Source organism: Trachemys scripta, chromosome 5, assembly GCF_013100865.1.
Source record: "Trachemys scripta elegans isolate TJP31775 chromosome 5, CAS_Tse_1.0, whole genome shotgun sequence".
In the NCBI taxonomy this organism is placed as follows: domain Eukaryota; kingdom Metazoa; phylum Chordata; order Testudines; family Emydidae; genus Trachemys; species Trachemys scripta.
In genome coordinates, this window is record NC_048302.1 from 113,675,776 (window position 1) to 113,690,929 (window position 15,154).

Genomic DNA, 15,154 nt, shown 5'->3' on the forward strand with positions numbered 1-15,154 from the left:
TAACAAATAAACTTTAGTCACTTCAATTCCAAAATAAGTGTTTTCCACATCAAGATTTGCACTGGAATAACAAGAGGGGTGATTTAAAAACCCACTTTCTTTGGTGATTATTTTAACTCACCCTTCTTGTTATATCTGGGTCTGGGTGCGGAGCTGCCCTAAGTGTTAATCAGCAAGGAAATACTGTAAACAGAGTCAGGGAAAGTTAAAAAGAGTGAATTATAGTCAAAAATTCAGGGTGAAGACTCTAGCTTTTGAGCTATCAGCGTGCAGCTATCTAGCATATTCTAGAAGATGTTTACATACCATTGCATGTAAAGTTTGCAACACCAAATTGGGGAAGCTACAAGGATTCCTGTCCTAGTATTGGGCTGCTACAGTAAACCTCTGTTTATGCAATCTAAACTATGTTATCAGAACCTTTCTAAAGGGTGCTTAGTTGCTTATATTAGTATTTAGGCCAAGGGTAGGCAACCTATGGCACGCATGCCAAAGGCGGCACACAAGCTGATTTTCAGTGGCACTCACACTGCCTGAGTCCTGGAGACTCTGCATTTTAATTTAATTTTAAATGAAGCTTCTTAAACATTTTAAAAATCTTATTTACTTTACATACAACAATAGTTGAGTTATATATTATAGACTTTTAGAAAGAGACCTTCTAAAAAAGTTAAAATGTATTACTGGCACGCAAAACCTTAAATTAGAGTGAATAAATGAAGACTTGGCACACCACTTCTGAAAGGTTGCCGGCCCCTGAATTAGGCCATGTCAACTCTGGCAGGCTAAATAGAGTTCTTAAACCATGTTTAAAACTGGTTCAGATAACACTGTACTAGCTCTATTGTAGATGAGGGACCGTAGTCCGAAGGTTAATAACTCAGTCATTTGGGCCTCGTTTACATGTTTAAATGTTGAAGCAGAATATGTAACGGTCAGCTTTTTTTAGCAGACAGCTGAAGTTTCGCTCATACTAGCAGAAGCAGTAGTGATAACGAGGGGGAAAGGCCTACTACGTAGAGCTTGCAAGGCCAAAGATAAACATGCGGACGAAAACTTTTCTAACACGCCACAATGTAATGCCTGCTGTAACTGCTGTTGGGAGAACAGAACAAAGGCTTGTACACAAACAGCTTGGAATATAAAATGGGAAACTTGCTTGTATTTGCTGCGCTTGATTTGAGACATGCTGGTTTCCTAGTGCCTATTCAGAGCTCTTGAATAAATTTGGTTTGCTTCTCCACCCTGGTGTGTCTATTGGTGCGACACACACCGGGCAACGAACCCTGTTTCCTCCCCTCGGGCCCTCTGGGCCGGCAACAGGAGTACTGGTGTAGACTAGGTGCCAGTCTTCTTACCACCGTATTCTATCAACAGGGGATTACCAGTGGCAGAGATGCACATCTGGGACCAGGGCCGCCCCTACCCATACGCAAAGTATGCAGCTGTGTGGGGCACCAAATTTCCTGGTGCCCTGCGCAGCTGCGTGCTGCTCCTGCCCTGCCTTGCCTCTTCCCCATGGCCTCTGCTCTGCCCCAGCCCTGCCCCCACTCCACCCCTTCCCCAAAGCCCCTGCCCCTGCTCTGCCCCAGCCCTGCCCCCACTCCACCCCTTCCCCAAAGCCCCCACCCCTGCTCCACCCCAGCCCCGCCTCTTCCCGCCCCCGAGGACTGCAGCAGGGCCGGGCCTGCACTCACTGGTGGTGTGAAGTGCAGCGACCGGATCCCAGCCGTGCCACCGGTGAGTGCTGGGGAGCGGTTCCCCTCTGCCTTCCAAGACAGCCCTCCCCCCGGAGGCCTGGGCGCCCCCGCTCCTGTGAGGGGGCTGCGTAGGGCCCCAGAATAGCTAGGACCTGTCTGGGACCTTAGAAGGTTCAAACTGACATTAAAAGAGTCAGATAATTGTTTTAAGGTTTGGATGCCAGTCACCATTAGAACTGATTTTAATAATCTAAGGTACTAGGTTTATCCCCTACTCTTGTTGAGCAAATCTTAACTTCCACTCAGACAGGAAGGACCTCAGTTAAAGTCTGATATGAAGGACAGCACTCGCTTGTGCTCAAACATGATGAAACACTAAGTCCTGGTTCAGAGTTCAGCTCACAACTTCCTAAGATAACAAAACAGCAAATGGACAGATGAACACTAGCTCTCAGTTAGAATCACCTCTTCCTACCCGGGGAGAAGGAGTAGAGACAGTGGTCGCATCAGGCAAGTTATTAAGGAGAAACCCTATGAAACAAGTCTGAGGGTTGAAATTCTGACAGCTTCATGGGACACAACAACTGAATTTCATTTCAGGAGTCATTAAAATAATTCTTAAATTCTGAACCCCAGGAAGAAAGGCATTTAGGTTTTTTTCTCTGAATAATTTACATTTCAAATTTCTCTCCCCGGTCATTGATGCCTCTCTCAGCAGCTGTCTAGTCACGAATCACTCCTGTCATCTTAAGCATATTTTAACACTTCTAATGTGCTTTAAAAGACAGTGCTATTAAGCAAACAGTCTACAGTGTTTACAACACCACTCTTTCCTTTCCCCCTCCCCCTCAAACCCACCACCTTTTTAAATTTTGATTTTTAGAAGCTAGGGCACAGGGGAATAAGTTACAGGAAAATATGCCAAGATACAAAAAGTTGTATCCTAATGTTACATCAGGTTCACATGTAAAACACAGAACTTCTGCCTGAGTGGCAGAAGAGTTAGTAGCTCTTCAAATGCTGGTCCCCTACGTGTGTATTCCACACGTGAGTACGTATTTACCTGTGCCTGAGACTAGACACTTGTAGCAAGTAGTGTCGGTTGGTCTGCACCTGCACAGTTGCTCCCCTCATGCTCTGGACCAAGGGAATAAAGAGTGGCATGCACTGGTGCCTCTCCAGTTCCTTCTTAATATCACATAGCCTAAGTCGGAATCCTCTGTTGTGTTAGAATCTGTAAATGTATATTGTAAATAGTTTTTAGTCAGCTTAGACTTAGTGTTTTAATGGCTAGTATAGTTTGTTTAGTTCCTCCCACCCTTGTGGAGCTTCTTCTTGTGGAGAAGGAATATGCAGAGTCCCACGATTTAAGAACAATATGTCTTGCCCCTGTTCCTTCTCAATCAGCAACAAACACCAGCACTACCTTGGGGAGGCTCACGTGGCTGCTAAGTGCAGCATCTGCTTCTCCTTCCCTCCCTGAACCTGTGAGGAATGAGAGCTGTGTCTGTGAAAACATCTCACAGAGAAGGCCACGAGACCCCAATTGGATCCAGGCTGAGGCACGAGCTCGAGAACAGAGGTATATTAGTTATGCATAAGAAACCCCTCTCACGAGAGTAGGGGGACATGATCATAGGCAGAAGGACAGGTCCCTGTCCAGATGTGCCTCTAAGAAAAATGATCTCTCCCCATGTCGGTCCAAGTCAGGTGAGTCCTCGCGCATGGATCCTAAGGAATTAAGTCCACATAAATCTTCTGTCCAGGAAGGGAAGTTGCAAAGGAAAGAGGATCTGCTGGTACTGGCTTCATCTTGATCTCAGAGGCCGAAAGATCAGCATCAGCTGGTTCTGACTGGGAGTTCTATGTTGGACCCCCCATTCAACAGTTCTGGTACATTCCAGATAGGATCCTCAGAGTACCAAGTCATTGGATGCACCAAATCAGCTGATCCTGACTCTGGGAACGCTGAACTCTGGGAAGGACTGAAACCTTTACCTCACCAGAGGACATTTTTGCCTTACCTTATCATCAGTCTCCTCTCCTGTTGGGCCAGTCCTCCTCAGAGATGTTTCAATACCAGAATAAACCACTATGAGGAGAGGATGCTTTCCCACCATGTCCACAAGCTGGAGCGTTCTTCCACTGGGGCTGGTGGCACTGCCGGTAGAACAGGAATCTACCTTCTCACTGGATGAATCTGTTGTTCCAGACAGACCTTTCCCCCTGAGGGAAACAAGTCCAGACAGAACACACTGGAGGTCTTGGAGCTGCCATCCTCCTGGTTACAACTACCCAGGGGACCGTTGGTACCCAAAGCCTTGGCCACACATCCCCACCCTTGTCCAATCCTTCCAACTGGCCCTAGTGGGCTCCATGGACTCCATATACTAGACACCTGTGATGCATGGAGGAATCACACTGCCTCCATCGGAGTCTGCAGAGGAGGAAGTTGAGCCCGATCTGCTGGTCCCAATGGGTGTGTCATCCTCCTCACCAGATGAGGCAATTGCTCCATCATCCCCTTCTCTGCTGATGACCACAGGCAGTACCAGGAGCTTTTGCAGAAGGTGGCAGCTGAGCTTCGGATCCGTCATAAGGAGGTCCATGACACTCAACACAGTCTCTTGGACATCCTGCAACCCTCTGGCCTTAGTAGGGTGGCCATCCCAGTTAACTAGGACATTTTGGAACCCCTCAGGATGGTGGGGCATGCCCATTCCTCCGGTGCGCCTACTCTGTAAAAATGCTTTTTTGTTCCAACCAAAGGGGTAAGGTTTTTATTTACACACCCATCTCCCAACTCCTTAGTGGTGCAGGAGGCTACAGAGAGGTCTAGGACAGCATCCCAAGTCGACTTCAACTGACAAGGGCATTAAATGCCTTGATTTTCTGGGGAGGAACATATTTTCCTCAGCCAGCCTCCAGTTCCACTCTTATAAGAAAATCCTTCATCAAGAGGTAGACTCCCTCCTTCAGTGAGGGCTCATAGAACAAGTGACATCCCAACATCCAGGAAACTAATTATACTCCCGATTTTTCATAGTTCCCAAGAAAAATGGAGGTTGGAGACCTATTCTGGATCTACGCCAACTAAATGTCTTTATTCACAAAGCAAAATTTTGCAGGGTGATACCTGCAATAATGCAATAATTCCTTTCCTAGAAGAGAACACGTAGTTCATGACTCTCAGGCCTGGTCTACACTACGGGTTTAGGTTGACTTTAGCAGCATTAAACCGAATTAAGCCTGGACACGTCCACACAACGAAGCCCTTTCTTTCGACTTAAAGGGTCCTTTAAACCGGTTTCTTTACACCACCTCCGACGAGGGGATTAGCGATAAAACCGGCCTTTGCGGGTCGGAATTGGGGTAGTGTGGACGGAATTCGACGTTATTGGCCTCCGGGAGCTATCCCACAGTGCTTCATTGTGACCACTCTGGACAGCACTCTCAACTCAAATGCACTGACCAGGTAGACAGGAAAAGACCCGCGAATGTTTGAATTTCATTTCCTGTTTGCCCAGCGTGGAGAGCACAGGTGACCACGCAGAGCTCATCAGCACAGGTAACTGTGATGGAGTCCCAGGATCGCAAAAGAGCTCCAGCATGGACCGAACGGGAGGTACGGGATTTGCTCGCCATATGGGGAGATGAAGCAGTGATAGCTGAACTCCGTAGCAGTAAAAGAAATGGAAAAGTATTAGAAAAGATCTCCAAGGCCATGAAGGACCGAGGCCATAACAGGGACACACAGCAGTGCCGCGTGAAAATTAAGGAGCTACGGCAAGCTTACCACAAAGCCAGAGAAGCAAACGGAAGGTCCGGGGCAGAGCCGCAAACTTGCCGCTACTACGCGGAGCTGCATGCGATCCTAGGGGGTGCAGCCACCACTACCCCAACCGTGTGCTATGACTCTCTCACTGGAGAAACACACAGGGAAGACGGTTCGGGGAACGAGGAAGATGACGATGGAGGTACTGTAGGTAGCTCACAGCAGCAAGGAAGCGGAGAAACCGGTTTCCCCAACAGCCAGGATATGTTTGTGACACTGGACCTGGAACCAGTAACCCCCGAACTCACCCAAGACCCTCAGGGCACACAGGAGACCTCTGGTGAGTGTAACTTTGTAAATATTTGTAAACATTACCAAAAAAAAAGCAAGCGTGTTTAATGATTAATTTGCCCTGGCAATCGCGGCCAGTACATCTACTGGAAAAGTCTGTTAACGTGTATGGGGATGGAGCGGAAATCCTCCAGGGACATCTCCAGAAAGCTCTCCTGGTTGAAATGGGGTGATTTTATTAAGGGGACATTCAGAGGCGCCCGTTCCTGCTCTTCTGACCAGAAATGTTCCCCGCTGTTAACCACGCGGTGGGGGGAGGGGTGAAGTGATCATCCCAGAGAATCGTGTGTGTGTGTGGGGGGTGGTTTACTTGTGTTTGTGCCGCATGCTAACCGGGAAACCGCAGCCCCTCCTTTTACATTGAAACCCCATTTTAAATGGACAACCCAATTCATCCTTGATATGGGAAATGCGCTGCTGTTTGCAACCTTTCCCGCATGTTAAGAAGGTTAAAAAAGCCAAAACACTGTGGCCTACCATGGCTGCCTGCAAGCCGAAATATGCGACCTTGTAATGAAAGAGTGTACCCATTGTTCTCTAAAATGTGTCTTTTTTAACCACCTCTCCCTTCTCCTCCACCAGCTGCAAATGTTTCTCCTTCGCAGAGGCTCGTGAACATTAGAAAGAGAAAACGTAGGACGATGGACGATATGTTCACGGAGCTGCAGATGTCCTCCCACGCTGATAGAGCACAGCAGAATGCGTGGAGGCAGTCAATGTCGGAGATGAGAAAAGCCCAATATGAACGAGAGGAGAGGTGCCGGGCTGAATCGCGGGATGAACAGAGCAAGTGGCGGGCTGAAGACGATAGGTGGCGTCAGCTTGCAGACAGACGGCAAGAGGCAATGCTCCGTCTGCTGGAGCATCAAACTGATATGCTCGAGCGTATGGTTGAGTTGCAGGAAAGGCAGCAGGAGCAGAGACCGCCGCTACAGCCCCTGTTTAACCAACAGCCCTCCTCCCCAAGTTCCATAGCCTCCTCACCAAGACGCCTAAGAACACAGTGGGGGGGCCTCCGTCCACCCAGTCACTCCACCCCAGATGATCGCCCAAGCATCAGAAGGCTGGCCTTCAATAAGAGTTAAAGTTTTAAAATGCAGTGTGTCCTTTTCCATCCCTCCTCCCCCACCCATCCCAGGCTACTAATAAAGAATGCATGAATGTGAAAAAACAATGACTTTATTGCCTCTGCAAGCGGGAGGGGAGGGTGGGGTGGAGTGGTTGGTTTACAGGGAAGTAGAGTGAACTGGGTCGGGGGGGGGGGTTTGGAGGGTTCATCAAGGAGAAACAAACAGAAGTTTCACACAGTAGCCTGGCCAGTCACAAAACTCGTTTTCAAAGCTTCTCTGATGCGCACCGCGCCCTGCTGTGCTCCTCTAACCGCCCTGGTGTCTGGCTGCGCGTAATCAGCGGCCAGGCGAGTTGCCTCAACCTCCCACCCCGCCATAAATGTCTCCCCCTTACTCTCACAGATATTGTGGAGCGCACAGCAAGCAGCAATAACAATGGGGATATTCTTTTCGCTGAGGTCTGAGCGAGTCAGTAAGCTGCGCCAGCGCGCTTTTAAAGGTCCAAATGCACATTCCACCACCATTCGGCACTTGCTCAGCCTGTAGTTGAACAGGTCCTGACTACTGTCCAGGCTGCCTGTGTACGGCTTCATGAGCCATGGCATTAAGGGGTAGGCTGGGTCCCCAAGGATCACGATAGGCATTTCAACATCCCCAATGGTCACTTTCTGGTCCGGGAAGAAAGTCCCTTCCTCCAGCTTTCGAAACAGAGCAGAGTTCCTGAAGACGCGAGCATCATGTACCTTTCCCGGCCATCCCACGTTGATGTTGGTGAAACGTCCCTTGTGATCCACCAGGGCTTGCAGCAGCATTGAAAAGTACCCCTTGCGGTTTACGTAGTCGGTGGCTTGGTGCTCCGGTGACAAGATAGGGATATGGGTTCCGTCTATGGCCCCGCCACAGTTTGGGAATCCCATTTCAGCAAAACCATCCACTATTGACTGCACGTTGCCCAGAGTCACTACCCTTGCTATCACCAGGTCTTTCATTGCCCTGGCAAATTGGATCACAGCAGCCCCCACCGTAGATTTGCCCACTCCAAATTGATTCCCGACTGACCGGTAGCTGTCTGGCGTTGCAAGCTTCCACAGGGCTATCGCCACTCGCTTCTCAACTGTGAGGGCTGCTCTCATCCTGGTATTCTGGCGTTTCAGGGCAGGGGAAAGCAAGTCACAAAGTTCCATGAAAGTGCCCTTACGCATGCGAAAGTTCCGCAGCCACTGGGAATCGTCCCACACCTGCAACACGATGCGGTCCCACCAGTCTGTGCTTGTTTCCCGGGCCCAGAATCGGCGTTCCACGGCATGAACCTGCCCCAGTGACACCATGATTTCCACATTGCTGGGCCCTGTGCCTTGTGAGAGGTCTATGTCCATGTCAATTTCCTCATCACTCTCGTCGCCGCGCTGCAATCGCCTCCTCGCCTGGTCCGGGTTTCGCCTTGGCATGTCCTGGCTCTGCATATACTCCAGGACAATGCGCGTGGTGTTCATAGTGCTCATAATTGCCGCGGTGATCTGAGCGGGCTCCATGATCCCAGTGCTAGCTATGGCGCCTGGTCAGAAAAAAGGCGCGAAAGTAGTATCTGATGGACCAGGAGAAGGAGGGAGGGCGGGAGGGCCGAGTGACGACATGGCGTACAGGTACAGGAACAGGGAGAAACACAAACAACTGTCACACAGAATGGTCCCCCCAAAGATTAAACTGAAAACCCTGGGCTTAGCAGGCCATTGATTTCACAGAGGAAGGGGAAGCAAATGAATACAGAACAAATCTATTTTTTACATCTTAAGCTGGCAGCTGACGGTGCAGCATGAGTGATAGCCTCTCCAGTACGATGATGACGGTTACCAATCATAAAATACCATCATCTGCCAAAAGGCAAGGGGCTGCTGCTGTGTAGCAATGCAGCCCCACGTCTGCCAGCCCCACGTCCGCCAGCACCCAGCATCGCCCTCGGCCTCTTCTGGGTGCTTAGCAGACAATACTGGGCAATTGGCAGAAAATAGTATATTACAACTGGTAGCCATCATCATCGAAACAGTAGCATGTCTGCCCAGGTGGCCATGATTGACAGCCACTCCAGTACGACGACGATGGGTACCAGTCATAATATACCATCGCCTGGCAAGGGGCTGGTGCAATGCAGCCCTACGGCTGCCAGCCCCACGACTATCACTCATGCTACACCGTCTACCGCCAAAAGGCAGTTAGCAGCTGCTGCTGTGTAGCAATGCAGTCCCACGTCTGCCGGCACCCAGAGGACATATGGTGACGGTGAGCTCAGCTGCTTGCCGTGGTATGTTGTCTGCACAGGTAACCCAGGTAAAAAGGCGCGAATCTATTGTCTGCCGTTGCTGTGATGAGGGGGGAGGGGCCTGACGACATGTACCCAGAACCGCCCACGACACTGTTTTGCATCATCCGGGCATTGGGACCTCAACGCAGAATTCAAAGAAAAGGCGCGAACCGCTTCTCGGCTCTCTGAGCTGTGGCGCAAACATAGTATCTGACGGACTAGGGGAAGGAGGGAGGGCGGGCCGAGTGACGACATGGCGTACAGGCACAGGGAATTAAAATCAAGAACGGTGGCTGTGCATCAGGGAGAGACACAAACAACTGTCACACACAATGATTAAACTGAAAACCCTGGGTTTAGCAAGCCGTTGATTTGACGGAGGGAGGGGGAAGCAAATGAATACAGAGCAAATCTATTTTTTACATCTTAAGACGACGGTGCAGCGTGACTGATAGCCCTCGGCATCTTTCTGGGTGCTTGGCAGCAAATACGGGGCGGTGTATGACGATGGTCTTCAGGCCTAGTGCACAATCGGCTGCTCAGGGAAGACTCTGCTAACGTACGATGACCCGACTTGTAATAGGACGGCTAATAGTCGTAATACACCATTTACTGCCAAAAGGCAAGCCCCACGGCTGCCAGCACCCAGATCGCCGATGAAGGCTACCAGTCTACTGCACCGTCTACCGCCAAAAGACAGTTAGCAGCTGCTGCTGTGTAGCAATGCAGTCCCACGTCTGCCGGCACCCAGAGGACATATGGTGATGGTGAGCTCAGCTCAGCTGAGCGGGCTCCATGTTGTCTGCACAGGTAACCCAGGTAAAAAGGCGCGAATCTATTGTCTGCCGTTGCTGTGACGGGGGAGGGAGGGGCCTGACGACATGTACCCAGAACCGCCCGCGACACTGTTTTGCATCATCCGGGCATTGGGATCTCAACCCAGGATTCCAAGGGGCGGCGGAGACTGCGGGAATTGTGGGATAACTGTGGGATAGCTACCCATAGTGCAATGCTCCGGAAGTCGACGCTAGCCTTGTACTGTGGACGCGGTCTGCCGACTAGAGCACCTAGAGCATTTTATGTGTGGACACACACAATCGGCTGTATACAACCGATTTCAATAAAACCGGCTTCTATAAATTCGAACTAATTTCGTAGTGTAGACATACCCTCAGTGTAAAAGATGCTTACTTTCATGTGGATTGTCACCAGTCCCACACCAATTTTCTCAAATTTGTAGTAGTACTAGAGCACTACCAGTTCAGAGTATTCCCATTTGGGCTGGCAACAGCACCTAGGTTCTTCACAAAGATTTTCTTAGAGGTAGTGGCCCAGATGAGATGCAATGGCTATACAGTCTTCCCATATCTGGACGACTGACTACTAACAGGCAGATTGAGCCAGTAGACCCAGTTGGTGACTGTATTCTTACTTCACCGTCTGATATCATTGGAGATTTGTGTAAACAAAATAAAGTCCATTCTGACTTCCACAAAAACTATAGATTTTATAGGAGCAACCCTAGACTCATTCTCAGCGAAAGCCTACTTTCCTATAGCCAAGTTTCAGGCCATGAACAGCCTGATAACTCAATTCACCCTCAGACTTTGTATCACAATCACAATTTGTATCTCTTTTCCTACTAGTCCATGTGGCTTCACGTATATACATAACACCATTCATCAGGCTTTATCTCCATTATCTGCAAACCTGGTTTCGGTCTGTTTACTCACCAGACAGAGAGAACATAAATACCAAGGTGACCATTCCCCAAAAGGTCAGAACCTCTCTAGTGGGCAAAACTGAAACAGGTGTGATCAGGAGTCCCTTTCCTTCCACCCACCTCTGAAGCAACTCTAATTATGGATGCATCCCTCATAGGGTGGGGAGCCCACATGAACAATCACATGGTCCCCCGGGAAGCCAAAATGCATACCAGTCTCTAGGAGGTAAGAAGGTAAGGGATAGCTCAGTGGTTTGAGCATTGGCCTGCTAAACCCAGGGTTGTGAGTTCAATCCTTGAGGGGGCCATTTAGGGAACTGGGGTAAAAATCTGTCTGGGGAATGGTCCTGCTTTGAGCAGGGGGTTGGACTAGATGACCTCCTGATGTCCCTTCCAACCCTGATATTCTATGATTCTATGACAGGTCGTCTAGTCTGCAACACATTCCTCCCCCTTATTTGATTCCATCGCATCCAGATAATATCAGACATGATGACAAAACAGAGCGGAGCAAAATCTCTTCCTCTGTGCATAGAGGCAGTGAGTTTATGGAACTGATACATCGGAAACCACATCACACTCTTGGCAACATACCTACCAGTGTTCAGAACTCTGGTAGACGATATCAGCAGGCACTTGTCCACAGACCAAACGGGAAATTCTGTCTTCAACAAAATTTTTACCCAGTGGGAAACACCATGTTGGGACCTGTTCACTTCCCAAACAAACAAGAAATTCAATCTCTCCTGCTCCAGAGCAGCATCAGACAGAGGCTCTAGGTGTGATGCCCTTCTGTTATCCTAGACAGACCATCTGAGGTATACTTTTTCTCCCATCCTCCTCCTACCTGCTTCTACCTCAGGTTCTGTGGAAAATTCACTACGTCAGGGTCATCCTCGTTACACCAAATTGGCCCAGATAGTTTTGGTTTCTGATCTCTTACAAATGTTATCCCATTCTCCTGTCAGTATCTCTCTCTTTCCAGATTTGTTAACTCAGCAGAACAGCAGGATCAAACTTCCCAACCTAAATCCTCTTCATCTCAGCCTGGTATTTGGATGGGCATCAGACCTAGAACATTCATGTTCAGAGGCTGTCCAAGCTGTCCTCAATGCTAACACTTTCTGGTGGAAACTCTTCTGCTCTCTAGCAAAATGGAGGCATTTCTCTACCTGGACACAACATAATCAGTTATCACCAGAATCACCAGACCTCAGGACTTTCTATTAGTTTGTTGTGAGTCCATCTGGCAGCAATCAGGGCCTTAATCCCCTGATGGAAGCCCATTCTATCTTACTCACCTGACTATGATTCAGTTCCTGAAAGGTTTCATTAGGACCTTTCCACGGGTAGTCCACCCTGCAGTGGTACCTCAACCTGGTACTCTGTTCTTATCACACCACCCTTTGGACCGAGGACCACGTTGTTCCATGTCATACCTTTCCATGAACATTGCCTTCTTTGTTGCCATCATATCAGACAGACGGGTGAGCAAGCTGGGAGCACTCATGGCTCACCTGCTGTATACCATATTTCATAGGGAAAAAGCCTCCCTTCATTTTCACCCAAACATTCCTCCCAAGGTAATTTTTGAGTTTCACATGAACCAACCTATTCACATACCGGTATTCTTCCCAAAACCTCATGCTTCCAGCGAAGAAAAGAGACTGCATTCCCTCAACGTCAGACAGGCCTAAGCTTTTTATCTGCAAAGAACAAAACTGATTAGGAAAACATTGAGGCTATTTGTTGCTATAGCAGACCGATTGCAAGGACAAACATCTGCCCAGAGACTCTCTAAGTGGATCTCTGGATGCATCATTCTGTGTAATCAGTTGGCATGTATTTGTCCACCAGACAAGGCGGGGGCCCACTCTTTTTGAGAGCACAAGCAACCTCAACAGTATCTTTTTTGAGAGGTACCTAGGTCATTTGTAAGGCAGCTACCTGGAGTTCCAGCCACCATTATGAAGAGTTACACCCAAGTTTAGGCCCCTTCTGCAGATGCAGCTATGGGGACAGCAGTACTACAGACAGCAGTAAACAAGTACTACATTTTGTTTAAATACTGTTTACCAATCACCCACCTGTGGAGTACACATAGGGACCAGCACTCAAAAAAGAAATGGAGGTTACCTGGGGTTCTTCAAGATGTGTGGTCCATATCTGTATTTGACTATCCTGCCCTCCTTCCCCTCTGCTTTGGATCTTCTCTGATGCCTGGTAAGAGAAGGAACTGGAGAGACATAGGTCCATGCCATCCTTTATGCCGTCATTCCAAAGCACAAGAAGGGCACCTGCCGCAGGTGCAGTCCAACAGACACTACTTGCTACAAATCTCCAGTCTCAGGACCATGGAGCGCATGCATACCATATTTGGAATACAGATAGGGACAACACATCTTGAAGAACCTCCAGTTACAGGTAAGTAGTCTCCATTTGTGCAAAACTTGCAAATTTAACTTCATCAGGTCATTCTCTGTAAGCCAGAACACTCCACATCCTAATATTCACTTTGTATTTATAATCTGAATGAAACCAAAAATCCACAAAGCAAAGCTCATTCTTACTGTTATCTGAAAACTATAAGGATTGACACAAACCCATGAGTTTGTCCAGGTTTCCTCCAAAGTTGTTTTACAGCTTGGAAATGCTAAAGTGATCGTGATGATTGACAGTTTTCTATTTCTGTAATATTCAGGATTTTTTGTTTTTGTTTTTTTAAGTAGATGATGGCAAAAATTCTCATGCTGTTAGAGATATAGGGTATGTCTACACAACACACTAGACCCGATCTCTGATTCCATTTTAAGACCAAGCCCCACTTCCATCCACACAGAAATTAGAATTGGGCCAGGAATCCTTCTGGACTCAGGCCTGTGGACCCTGCTAGAGGGAGGGTCAGAGCCTGAGTCCTGTGATGCAGATATTTTGCAGTATGGATGCAGCTGAAGCCCGGGTCACCAGACTTGGGTCTGGAGAGTCTGTCAGTGCTATCCCACAATCTTCTGTTTGCCAGCTCTTCCATCCCAAAACTTCCCACTCACTTTCCAGGAACTGGAAGCAACTTCCTGGTTCAAATTCAGCTACTTGGCGTTTAACTCTTCATTACCACGCAGACTGCTCAACTGGAAACACAGCTAAACCTCTTGTGTACTAGTGTGGCCATCACTAAGAAGTCCTGCATCAAGTGCATTGCCAAGAGGCCAGAGGAACACAGCTGGATTCTCGTTAACCTCTGATATAAGGCGAGCAAGATTTTCGTCTTCAGTAAGAACCCAAGAAATTAACATGTCTACAAAGGCAGCAAAGAGTCCCGTGGCACCTTATAGACTAACAGACGTATAGGAGCATGAGCTTTCGTGGGTGAATACCCACTTCTTCAGATGCATGTAGTGGAAATAACTACAAAGCTATATCCAAGTGGCTGGCGGCACTGAGAATTGACTGAGAACAATGCAGAGCGTGAATTAAGAAGCTGAAGACAGACTACTGCATGGCCAAAGATTCTAATGGCACCTCTGAACTCCCCATCTTCCTGCCTCTGTTATGAGAAGATACAACATCTGGAAGCTGAAGCTAGACAAATTCAGACTAGAAATAAGGTTCACATTTTGAAACAGCAATGGCAATTAACCCATCAGAACAAGTTATCTAAGGATGTGGTGAATTCCCTATCACTCAAAGTCTTTAAATCCAGACTTGATCTCTTTCTGAAAGATATGGTCTAGCTCAAACAGAAGCGACGGGCTTGATGCAGAAATTTAGGCGAGGGGACGTTCTTTGGCCTGTGTTATGCAGGAGGTCAGACTAGATGATCATAATGGTTCCTTCTGGCTTTATAATCTATTAATCTGACTGAGTGAATAAATACCACTCAGCATAAATTTAGCAGAATCAGGCTGCTAATTTACGAACTTAACTCCTCTTCCTGTCTCCAACTGTGCCTGATTTTAAACATGATCTGAGAAGTCAAATTTCTTGTGCATGCACTCACTCTTTCTCACCCTCCTGCACCCCTTTGGCCTAAGAATCCTCACAGAATGGACAGGGGAGGGCTACGGAACAATTAAACCGGAGGCAGATGTGGGTAGGGTTGTGCTGTTTAGTCAGTGCTTAATTTGTAATGAAAGAGGTGCCAGGGCTCAAGCAATGTTTTACATTCAAAACTGATGCAGCAGCCCAGAGGTGCCGGGGCTATGAACTGCCATGCTTAGAGATGCTGGGAGAGGTGCT